Consider the following 13,521-nt stretch of genomic DNA (forward strand, 5'->3'; position numbering starts at 1 on the left):
CTGGCATTAGCAATAAAGCACTCCGTTCACTTTTCTTTCACTGACATGAGCAAAAAGTCTCATTATCTGACAGCATGGATTAGCTGGGTTCATGATGGCCTCTGATTCAGAGGGAGATTGAGAAACAACGCTCAAGTCTTTCTTTCTCCACCTAAGCACTGAGCAATGATGCAGTTTAAGATTTGGAGAGAGAAGCAAAACCAAGACAAGCCCAATTGTACTTAGGAAGATGACAAGTGATCCAGGAGAGGAAAGAAAGTGTCACACACAAAGTGGCACACCACTAGCCTGCTGAAGGGAAACATGAACTTACTGAGGCAGGTTTGGGGCTTTGTCCATGTGATCCTCTCACAGCACTGAGAACAGACTTCAGAATGGTATACACAGATACTAAACAAAGCAAATTCTTATATTTGCAATGAGGAGCACTCAGGGTAAATTATCTCTTAAGATGAACTCTGACTCTATTTAGAGCTTGTTTCATCCATGCACAGCAAAGGTAGCACCTAACAGCACACACTGGTAACAAAAAAAGAACTCCCTTTATATCTTTTGTATTATTACATTAAACACATTGCTACCTACTACACCATACCCTAAACTAGCATTCCCTCCTTTGCTATTCCTTTTATTTCACAGTCACTGTTATTTATGGTCTATGCAGTTCCTTGTTCACTGCTTCAGAAAATGAAAATAATGAACAACATTTGTGGTTTGCCTTCTGTGCTGCTGGGTTTTTTTTGTTTTTTTTTTTTTTCACTGCTTACTCCCAAGAGGGCTACCCTGTTTTTCATTTTATACATACGTGATGGATAGCTCCAATTTTCTTCTCAACATAACACAATTAACAGGGCTTTCTAAAAACACCCAATAGTGTCTCTGACTTTCTAAGTAGAGAAGCACTGAGTGAGACTACTTTTACTACAGCACAAACAGAATAAATAAAAAGTAGGCAGGGTAGATTGAACTTTAGTCTCCAAAGCATGCTTTTAAACCCAGAAGTGAACAAAGCCCTTTCACACATACAAAGGAGTGAAAGGAAAATGGGGTCCATTTCTCACTGCAATATGATGGATTCTAGGAGCTGCCCCCAAGCTCAGTGGGACTCCTCATGATGAGGGCTGCCCTCGGACAGAGCTGGGGCCTGAGAACAGCTGCCTCTCCTGGGCACGAAAGCCTCATGGCACAGGCAGCCTGAATACGTCCCTTCCCACTGAAAGTAGACACAAGTCCATCCTAAAAGAAAGATATGGCAGGGTAACCCCATTGCAGGCACTGGGTGAACTGCTCTGACTATGCCACCAAGCTCTGACTAGCAAGCATGGGTAGTATTTTAAATTTAAGTTACCTAAAATAGCTATGTCCACCTACTTGATGCTGCTCAGGAACACTGTGTTGGCTCCACAGCATTATGCTGTGTTGACATAATCTTACTTTTCCCTTGCTAGAATGATTGCCTCTTTCCTCTCCTCACCCTTTTACCCTGTCCTCACGCTTCAGATTTAACTTGTTTCCTGAGCACTGGTTTCAAGGGTTGCATGAATCAGGGTGACACAAACTTTGCCAACCCACTGTTGACATTCCAAGTGTGGTGCAATAGCAAGAGACAAGATTGCAGATATTCAATAAAACAAAAAGGCAGGTTTGTTTTTTCTAGAAAAGTTTCATTTGTTCTGGCAGGTGTGTCTGATACCTTTTGCATAATGATAAACCCACACACATTCTTCATGCAAATAGTGACCCAACAGTTGCTCTTAGTTGCTTCAAGTAAGTGCATGTAACAACCTGCACTTACATATACACACATGTTTACAAAGCATTCATACAGTGCAAAGTAAACAGAGCCCATTGTGCTGAGGGAGGGACGCAAAGCACTGCTGGAACAGAGGTACTGTACCATGGCCAGCATGGTCCAAATCAACTAAAACTGTCCAAATTCTTCAGAAATACAGGGATACTCCAATAAGGCTTATCTTTCTTCTAGCGTCTACTACCAGATAATTTTTTCTATCATATGCATTATGTGAAATACCTCACTCATCTCAACTATTCCTGTTCAACAAAGGCTGTGGGAGCAGTGCAATGGAGCTACTGGAGATGTAAACATGAACATCTGTGAGCAAAGGCACATCACCAACCTCTCACCTGAGGAACGAGTGTTGTAATATCCAGTGTGACTGCTGAGGCTTACAAATTTGGACCCTTCTGAGCGCTGAGACTAGCCCTCATTTACTACATGTGCTCCATACAACTGCCCTGCCAACTCAGGCTTGGCCAGTAGAGAGCTTCTCATGTCCTTTCCCACATCTCTCATCCATTAGATCCTCCAGTGCAGAGCCTTGAAGGTTTGCAGAATATTCCTTGTGCCAGCCCTCACTATTAATTAGATCAGATAATTACTAAGAGCTTCATTTTTGTTAGAGTTTTCACTTCACAACTTAACCTAATCTTGATACAGTTTTTGAGTAGAAACAATAAATAAGACTGTTTATCAATACGACTGTTTTGGTAAACATGTACCTTGTTGATGATTCTTCAAGTTGCTGTACTTCAAAATGGAAAATAAAAAAGTATTTCTATGTATGTGGTAATATCTGCACATATCTATATCTACTTTCTTAATCTAGAATTATAATTTTAATATGCAACTCTGCTACACCAAAGGTACATTCATACAACTAGTATAGCTGAACTTCCTGCCAACAGCAAGCAGGTCAAATTAGCTTTGCTTGATATATAGACAACTGCAGTACCTGACAATGAGCTTGGAGGGACAGATCGATAACAGATGAGAAGAAGATATGGCTCTGCTTTTCTGTCATACTTGCTGGCATGAACATTCTCTGGTGTCTGCATTGAGCAACAAATAGTTTAACTTCATCCTTTTGATCCTGCACCAAAAAGGACTAGCACTGTAATCACTTAAGGACCAAATTAAGAATTCACTTTTCAGACCCAGTAGCTCACCTGTGTGTTTTTAATGCTTTCTGGCCAGCCAAATGCACGGGTTTTAGCCATGGAACCCACCTGCAGGAGCAGTTCACATTTCCACGCTTGACTTTGCACTGAAATATCCTAGGAGCGCCCAAACATTAAAAACACAGTTGTGGAAGCCAGTGGCCCTGTACAGGGACATTGTGCCCGAGCACCCAGCCTGGCAGCAGCCACCCTCCTCCTCTCTGGCAGTGCTCATTTATTCACTCATTTCAACACAAACAGCACAGTAGCTTCTGTGGCGATGGAAAGCAAATTAGAGTCTGACCACCATTGAGAATGCTCAATCTACTCAAATAGCCACAGTTTAAGTCACACCTAAAGTTGCCTTATGCTGCAAGGGGCCAGTGTAAGCATGGGCAACAGGATGTAAAGGGAGTATTTCAGGAGCCTGTAAATGTAAGCATGTTTAAAAACTGTTTGGATGCGGTGCTCAGGAACATGATATAGCAGAGGGCTGTTAGAGTTAGGGCAGTATGGTCAGGTTGCAGTTGGACTTGTTGATCTTTAAGGTCTTTTCCAACCTGAGTAATTCTATGATTCTATGATTCTAAATGAAAGGCAGGAATGTTCCCCACTGGGACTGAGATACCGTCCTTTGGGAGTTCTACTGTGAATTCAGTGGAGTCGGGATTTCATCTTGTCATACATTTAATACTCTAAAAGAAGCAAAGCAGACTTTGATAACCAGATGACTGTGGTTCATACAGAGAGGTCCTGTGAAACATACTGCTACCAGCGTAAGATAGTAAATGTTTTCTGCCAGTTGTATAACAGCTGCAACATGCTATAAGAAGTCGACCAAATAAAGCCAAAAATCCAGATAGGTCTCTAATGCTTTCTAGGAGACACTGATCTTTGCATCTTCTAATATGTCCAATACATGATGAGTTTTGTCCTTCCCTATAAATTCATTTGTATCATATTATATTTAATTTTAGAAAAAGCACTAGAATCTGTTTCAACGTGACTAAGAAAATATCCAATAATTGTCATCAAGCTTATCTGATTGGCATTTTAGCTTGAGTTCCTACTAATAAAAAACTATTTGAGACTTTAACAGAAATGTAAATGTTGAAGTTTCACAGGTCATTGAGTTTTATAATATTGAGTCATTGGCCTATTATGCATTGATCAAGCAAATAGCAAACGGTGTGACTTGCCAAAGAGCATTACACAAATATTGACTAGGAATTCATGACAGTCGGCTACTCTCCAAAGGCTGCAAAAGTTAACAGGAAATTTTTACCTGGGGCAACTGCAAGCCTCTGCCGTAAGACAGATAGCTACAGTGGTTCCTTTTTGTAACCATCTTTTCTAATCCAGGCAATCTTATTGTAAACAGATACACACTTGAAGAAAATGCTTCTATTCATGTCAATTTCCTCGCTTATCTAAGTCATCTCATAATTCCAGCAATCTCTATTGCTCTCCTTAATTAATCATATAAATTGAACAAGCAGAAATGCAAATATATGCAGTGTACTGCTCCATTCTTAAATTTGATTTGTATGAAGTCTAATGTATTTTATCTTGAACAAAGAACACTAAACTACAAGCTTCTAGCATGGCTATTCCCAGTCTTACTTTTCCATCAAATGCAGGAGTTTGAGCCCATTTGCAGAGGGAAGCATTTCTGTTCAGAAAGGAGAAAAAGACACTGTACTCACTAAGCCCTTCTCAGAGCACCTCCTGGAGCAAAGTCTGGTTTGAAAACATCCAAATATCTTCTTCATAGAATCACAGAATATCCCAAGCTGGAAAAGACCCACAAAGATCATGAAGTCCAGCTCCTGGCTCCACACAGGAACACCCAAAATCCAAACCTACATCTGAAAGCACTGTCCAAACACTCCTTGAACTCTGACACTTGCGGCTGTGCCCACTGCCCTGTGCAGCCCGTTCCATGCCCACCACCCTCTGGTGCAGACCCTTTCCCTAAACCCAGCTGCCCTCCCCTGACACAGCTCCATGCCGTTCCCTCGGGCCCCATCGCTGTCACACAGAGCAGAGCTCAGCGCTGCCCCTCTGCTCCCTGTGAGGAGCTGCAGCCACCATCGGGCCTCCCCTCTGCTCCTCTGTTCAGGGCTGAGCTAACCCAGGGCCCACAGCTGCTCCTCATACTCCAGACCCTTCCACATCTTAGAAGCCCTCCTTTGGGCATAATAGTTCTATGTCTTTCTTATACAGTGGCACCCAAACCTACACCCAGTGCTCCAAGTGAGGCCACACAGAGCAGAGCACAGCAGCACAATCCCTTCTCTCACCTGATCAGCAGCGCTGGGTCTGGTGCACCCCAGGCTGGGGCTTCCACAGAACAGAGAGCACTGCTGAGAAGATCCTATCTTAAATCTGACCTTTTCCTAGGACATAGGGCACACTACGGGCATTTCAGACCCTGCTCCACAGTCAGAGGCAGGAGCATGCACGATTTTTCTCAAAGCACAGCTGGAGGAGGTTACCCCTAGTTTATCCACCTGGCTCAGAACCAGAGGCCTCACCCACATCCACAGGGGAACTGGCTTCATTTCCCCCTCACCATAAAAGAATTCAAATCAATTCTCTTGAAGAGACTACAAGGCAGCTTGGGATTAATGACATCCATTCCTGAGGAAGCAGTTCCACGCTACTTGGAATAATCAGATATTTTCTTAGCCAGGGAGAATGTATAGATTCTTAGACATTCAGCTGGAAGGAGAAAACAGAGTGTCAGTCCTTGTTCTGCTGCCTATTTCACACTTCTGTGCTGTATGTTTAATAAAACAGGAACTGACATCAGTGCCTTCCATCCCAGGTGAACGGTTAACATAAGATCTCAGAATCACACTCAATCTCCTTTTTCCTTTTTCATCTAACGGATGCTGAACTAGTCCCTGAAAATCAGCCCAGTTTCTTCAGGACAACATTAGATCAAGTCATGCCTCTGTCAGAATGAGATGCATGGTACAGTAGGTTGACTCACTCAGCTTTCAGCAAGCTGGCATAGAAACCAGCAGCAGCCATGGCAGGATAGTGTCTTCTGCACAGGCTGGTAACTGAGCTCAGGTTTCCCATGAGAGTGAGAGAGGGCAGCCTGGATATGCTGCAGACAGGCTTGCTGCCCTTCCTAGCCACTGCTACACCATTGGGTGAACAAAAAGAGCACCTCCATGGTCAACTGTGTTGACAGTCCTCAAGAGGCTTTCAATCACCAGCTAACAGACAAAGTCATACAAAAACAAAATCATAGCAAATGTATAAGTAATTTGGATTTCAAGAGATTTGCATTTGCATCATTATTTTTCAGTTTTCCTTAAAGCTCCAAGCCACAGACTGGAATGAGATTCTGTTCTGCGTCTGGTTTAGGAGCAGAAGTATCTCAGAAACAGCTTTTGCAGTTTCCTGCCAGCCAAATACACCCAGAAATAACCCTTACCATAGCTCTGAGCATGGATCCTGCTCTGAGGATACAGACACTCACTTCCACCATCTGTGTACTGGGAGCACACAACATCCAACATTTCACTCATCCCTAAAATTCTTTAAAAAATACATAAAGTTGCTTTTGAAACTCTACGATTTTTGGCTTGCAGTGCTTTCCAGCAGATAGAACTTTAGCACTGCTGATCTTTGAGTAACAGTGATTTGAAGACAGCTGAAATAGAACTGCTGCACCTTGCCAAGAACATTTCTCTTGACACAAGCTCATGATGGATAGATCAATAGCTTCTTGAATCCTCATATCCTTTTCAAATTACTACTCCTGATATATACCTGAGTAGGCCATCTTATCTGATAACTTAAACAAGCAACCTGTCTACACTTTAATTGTTATTGAGGATTAATGTTGTTTATAAAATGAAATCAATACAATCTCTATTGCTTATTAACAGAAACATTCTGGGCTCTGCTTTGTTTGCTTTGCTTTTCAATTAGTTTCTATTATTTTCCCTATTAGCTTTTAACAAATAGCTGTAGAAATAAACTTAATGGTTGTGAAACTGTTATCAGAGTCAACAAAACTCCTTAATGGAAAGTCTTGTATATTTAAATGTAAAAAAAAATCCACTGTTTAATCATTTGACATTATGAGATAAGTTTATTACTATACATCTGTTCTGTGCTGGGCCTAGACTTTTTTTCTAAGCTGAGCAATTAGGAGTTCTTAAGAGTTCTCAAAAGTTCAGGTGTCAGAACATTTAAGCTCTTCATTAGATTTAAGACGAATAAATTACAGTCTCTTAAAAAATAGCAAAAACTGAGAGTGGGCAGAAAACAATGAGATTGCCAGGCAGCTAATGAATATTGTCCTATTACACTGTAAAAGTGTTCTCAGCACTGTGCAGCCATTAAGTATCTGAAATATCTTCTAGACGGTATCCATGCTGCCTCTGTCATCCTGATTCACATCAGTCACATCGACTGCTGCAACTGCAAGGGTTTGTTCATTCCTAGCAGAACAGAAGAGAAGCAAGATAGGCTAAAGTTCCTTGGCTCCAGATATACTCTTTAGTATGAATCATAGAATCATTAAGGTTGGAAAAGACCATCTAGCCAAACCATCAACCAACCACCATCATGTCGGGTAAATCATGTCCTTCAGTGCCACATCTAAACGACTCTTGAACACCTCCAGGGATGGTGACCTCCCTAGATCCAGAGGGAGAATAGCTGATACTGAAAGCCAGTGGCTATATGGCAGGGAAGAATGAATTTGAAGATGCTGAAAAGCAATAATCTTGGCAACAAATCTCAGTGTATAGTGTGGTAGCAGCACTCCATTCTCCAGCTAGCATTGAGATAGTACAAATCTGTTTTCTCAGTCTTTTTCTTTGTTGCTGTGCTTTAAATAAAGTCAACTTTGCTTTCGTGTTATTCACTATGTAGAAGGAACTGTGTGTTACTGAGATTGCAATGGAAACTTTCTATCTAAGGAAATACAGTTCTACCAACCTTGCTGAAAGCAGTGCAGTGTCTTTTTTTGTGCCATGTCTTTACTCATTATTAATAGCCAGAGACACCTGCAGATCTAACTCTCTTGGCATGCTCTTTGTGCAGTCTTGCTAATTTAGCTTTGGACTTTGTCATTAAGCAAGCATATTTCCAAGAGTTAGAGAGCTGAGTTGTGCAGTGTCTGCTGCCACTCAAACTGTAGGCAGTAAAAGCAGTGGAATGATACCTGCATCCCTGTGCAAAATGAGCCTGACTTGGAAGCACCACCTTGCCCCTTCCTTCACTGACATAAGTAGAGAACTGGTGTAAGTACAAGACGCTGTTGAATAGGCCTAGGAAATAGATACATTTTTGGATGCAAGTATATAATTCCTACACAGATGGGGAGGAGGATCCAGGCCCTTTGCCATTTTGCTCCTTGCCGTGTATTCTGAACAGCACTTAAGTAAATAAGTCTAAAAGCCACTGGACAAAGCACACAGGCTGGCTATCGGAGCCCATCTCCAGACGGCTCTGCACTCCCTTGGTTTGAAATAATTCTGTTTGCAAGTGAAAGAAACATTCCTAGCCTTCAAGCAGCGCTGACACATTCCAAGGTGGGGCGAGGCAAAAGGTTACGAAACTTGCTCAGGTGTCATTTATTTCATGAAAGTTTGCTGGTTATTATAATCAAATGTCAATTGTCTGTAATTGCTGTATGCAATGGAAAATCCCTACTTATTACATGTTCTGCCACTAGCTGTTAAAGTACGCTAACCCTCAACAATGAAGCAATATTTTTAAAATAGTTTTGACGTGTAAGCAGGCCCAGGAGTATAATTAATGTATGTTTATTTTGATTTATTTTTTTCTTATGGTTTTCCCTGTAAGGAAACCACCTTATATTTCAAAAGAAGGGTTCAATGCAGAATGAAGGACTTCTTCCAACCCATTTTAATTCATTGTAGTTATCTAATTACTAATTAATAACACATTCTGCTTTGATGGCCTTTGTCTTATCTTAGCATTACAAGCATGGATGAATCTTGCAGTAATCTCACAAGACATAACTGCATTGGTGGCTTACATAGTAAGGATCAGATCATGGAGGACAACTGGAAGTCACCTCAAATGCAGTTATGAAACAATATTCTCTGATAGCAAGCTGGCAGTAAGAGCTGCAAAATAGGTGAAAGCTGTTGTAATGCAGAGCAATTATTATTCTATGATTCTATTTAGTGACATGGTTTAGTGGGCATGGTGGCGATGGATTGATGGTTGGACTTGATGGTCTCAAAGGTCTTTTCCAACCTTAACAATTCTATGATTCTTTGATTCTATGATATGATTCTATGAATGGAGAAGTAAGATTTGGTATAAGAACTTGGACTGAGTAGGTGTTGGGCTGGGTGTAGCAGAAAATATCAATTCATTTTAATCTTTTTGTGTTTTTATCTTTTCTAATAAATGAAATGAATTAATGGATTAGCTATAGACATAATAACTGGATTATTGGGGGAGGAGAGACTAGAGGTGGGGTGACAATGCTTAAACTGATGGAGAAAAAAATTAGGAATTTTCCATTAGCCAACATCTTCTTAGTTTAACACTCTGTGGAAAAAAAAAGAAGCATAAGGACAGCTTATATTCTGGAGCTGAGGATAAAGAAATTCAGATCAGAATCCAATGCCAGGGTCAGTTTATACTTGGATGCTATAGACTTGCTGTCACTTGCAGCTTGAAGCTGCAGCTGGCTTTCTGAAAAGGTGCTAGGGTTCAAATAGTTGCTCTGGGTGCAACTTTCTAGATGCAGAAATTGCACTTGTGCGGCTCCATGTCTTGTTCTATGCATATAGGAAAACATGATTCATATCTAGCCTTACAGTCTTTGGCTCTGTGGAAAGAAAAGACATTAACAGTGTTCCAATAGTCAAGCAATCAGAGTAGTTTACAATGAGGTGTACTTGAAAAATTAAGAGGGGAGAGGAAAGAGCCAGAGGATTTCATTAGCATGCCAAGTTGGTCTAATGTTCCTCATCAGTGTCTGCGTTGTGTTTGTCTTATATTTTCATTAGAGCTGGCCCATTGTAGGTGAAAATATGTGTAAAAATGTGCAAAATTTCCCTCAGCCTGTACCTGAGTAATTCTTACATTGGAAATTATCCATACTCATTTTAAGTGGCAAGCAGAAGATAAATACCCAGATTATATGCAGGTATATGAGAGCTGATCTGTAATTGTCACTCCAACGATCCCTTTAGCACTTTTAAAAATATGCATGCATTTTCTTTCTTCACAATGAGAAATGATGTGAATGTGAGACTGAGTGGGAATTCATGTTTACATGCGTATATATAATCAAGAATGGAAATTATGGAGCAAACCCAAATAAAGGCACACTTAAAAAATTGTATGCAAGTATGCACCTATGTAAGAAATATAACTATGCATGCTGATCATTTTGAGAAACCACTTATTTTGCAAAATGACTAAATTCTGATTATGTTAATTATTAGCACGAGAGGAGTTTATATTATGTGTATTGGTATAGTGACACACTTCTTTATATTTACTTCCAGAACTGTGCAGACAATATTCCTAGAGTTAACATTTTCATAGCTTGAACTGTGATGATTTTATCTGCTGTGCTACAGTTATGCTCTTGAGCATCTGCATCTATTCACTCTTTTGGACTCCTGTGACTTCATTTCAAACAACCTTGACCTTCATTAAATGACTTGGTTAAGGCTGATTTAGAGAGACAGCTTTATTCTTATTAACACACACGCCTGTAGGAAAATTGGAGAAGTGGTGTGCAAAAACAGTATTCAATTTAGTAGAGACAAGAAAAAAGGACTATGGTTTTGGCACAAATATACGACTCTACGGTCATAGGATGCAGAATAATTGGTTAACAGTTCTTCAAAAAAGGATTGTGGAGTTATAATAAACTGCAGGCTGAACTTGAAATAACAGTGCTCCAGTTCTGAGCAAGACTAACCACAGATTGAAATTTTCAGAGAGAAGACATTTCAGGAAAGCACCTTGTAATAATATATTGTGTACACAGAACATGAAAGCAGCTGAAGTTCTAAACCCAGTTTGCAAACAGCAGATCATTTCCAGAGGCTACAGTTAATAGGTACTGCAAATGGAATGAATAACCTGAGCATTCAATAGAATATACACCTAAGGATGGTGAGTTGAGAAAGAGGCATCATGTGGCTGTAAATGTATGGCATGCTACCAACCTTACAGGCAAAATGGTCCCAGTAGGAGCGCTTGTGTTGGCTTGCAAAGAAGTATAAAGATCTGACCCTGGTTGGCATCTTTGTGGGGCAGACCCCATCCCGTGATCGTTTGTTCCATCTACACAAACACCAAGTGCTCACTGCAGTACATAATGCTGGGAGGAGAGTCATAACAACTGCAGGAAACACGAGTAGCAGAAAATATCATTCAGGTGTTTAGAGAGGAAACAAGAAAGGCAAATGTGTATTTTATGAGCTTATTCTCTTATCATTGGTTATATATTTTAATTCTTTTTTGTGTTATGTGAGTGGGTGTATATAACACAACTCTCTATGGAAAAAAGCCCAAAGAAGCCAACAAATTTAGAAAAGTTGGCCCATGTTTACGCTGACAACTGAAGTTTGTTCAAACAATGCTGTCAGTATTGTTTTATTTGCATGTAATTTATATCCAAATTTCATAAAGAAACAAAAAGTAAAATTGGATGCCACAATGCACACTTGTAGACAACAGGATCAGATGCCTTCAGTTAGCATCTATCCCTTTGAAACAGCAGAAATGCCTGCTAATAGTTAACCAAAGAAGTTGCATAAAATGCCAGTATGCATAATTAAAAGCACTAGCAAATGCTTGGCAAAATAGTGATCATTTCTCACAAAAAGTTATAAATAGAAGGAATATTGAAAAAAGCCTGGCTGGAGGGTGTTTTCTAATGCCCTTTTTTTTTTTAATGAAGCTTTATTTATTTATTTGAAACAGTAGGATAAAAGATACATTTTGCGAAGCTGATTAAACTTCACCACAGGTCGCACACCCAAACTGAAGGATTTTTTTGCCTCTCAGATCAGTTTGTATGAATATTTCTTTGCCATAACTCTGGAAATGATCTGGCAATACCTGGGAGCCAAAGCACCCTGCAGCAGGAATGGAAACAGCAATATCCTCTCCCAGCAGATCTGAGGATTGCCTGGTGAGATGCCAGCTTTCTGGTGGAAAGTACCCACGTTTTTTTCTAGAGCGAGCTGTTCCTCCAGCCCATTCTCTCTTCCTGCCCTCTGGCTCAGCAACCCACCTTCTCCCCTGTCCTCTCTCCACCACACCACCTGCCTCAATGCCGCTCCAGGGAGAGAAATTTTGGCTGAGCTCAGAAGGCTCAGCATCGAGTGATTTAATTCCACCCTGCAAAGAGCCCTGTGAAAGAAGCGTAACTTCTTTCTGCAGCCTACTCTCACACAGAACTGGATTCTAACAGAGCAAAGATGCAACCCATGAATTGGCAGTGGAAATAATTTGGATATTATGCATATTGTTGGAACTGGTCTGGAAGGAACATTGAAAGAGATAAGATGCAGAGCACAAGAACACGAACACGAACACAAACACAGCGAAGCTACAAGAAGCTGAAAGGAAAATTACAATAATATAAGAGAGCTTGAAGTGAGAGAAGGCAACTACACGTGCATTCACAAAAAGATGTGACTTTGAGGAAAATTTCTAAGAACAACCAAACAAAAACAGCCCAGCACAGTTTTATGGTGGGCCTGCTGGCACATGACTTCATGGAATAGACAGAAACAGTCTGGACACAAGAGCGTCACTTGAGGATTTTATTTACCTAGAAATTGCTGCCTGGGAAGAAATAAGGACAAACTGTGAAAAGTTAAAAGGTACTAACATGATCTGGGTCTGCCTGATTCACAATTGAAACAACTGAATACAAAATCTAATACCAGGACCTGCCAAGCTCCAAACTCAGCCAAAGTACGTACAAACATACACTTATTTTCAAGTTTTTTCTCTGATCTGCTGGGAATTATCATATAGTCAAGGTCAAACATACGTTGCTGTGTTGTGCTGGGAAAGGGCCTGAACGACCAAGAAAGGACAAGGACATTTTTAGGAGAATATATATGAGACCATTACTGTAACTGAACAAATTCTTTCCACCTCCTGGATTTCTTTTCCAATGCCTCCAGCTAAATTGAAAGCAGAAAGCTAACAAATTTTCATTGACTCTTTCAGCACATTATAATTAGAGCCCATTTCATCATGTTAAACATCCAAATAAATGTTGACTTGATATGCAGCATCATCAAGAACAGTGAACTGATGATATATAGCAATCCACATGCATTTTACTTGTAGTTTACATTTTGCATATTCATGTGACCAGAACCACAGCTGTGACCAAGGAGCTCAGGCTGCCATCCCAGCACATACAGCACCCACTGCCTGGGTCAGTGTGCTTCCCACAGCTGTCACTCATTAATGTTCTCACAGTTCTGCACCAAGTAAGTCCCATATAAACCTCTGAGTCCTCAAAAAAGAATCACAGTATTTTCTCCTTAACTCTTTTTTTTTTTT

Source organism: Meleagris gallopavo, chromosome 3 (assembly GCF_000146605.3).
Source record: "Meleagris gallopavo isolate NT-WF06-2002-E0010 breed Aviagen turkey brand Nicholas breeding stock chromosome 3, Turkey_5.1, whole genome shotgun sequence".
In the NCBI taxonomy this organism is placed as follows: domain Eukaryota; kingdom Metazoa; phylum Chordata; class Aves; order Galliformes; family Phasianidae; genus Meleagris; species Meleagris gallopavo.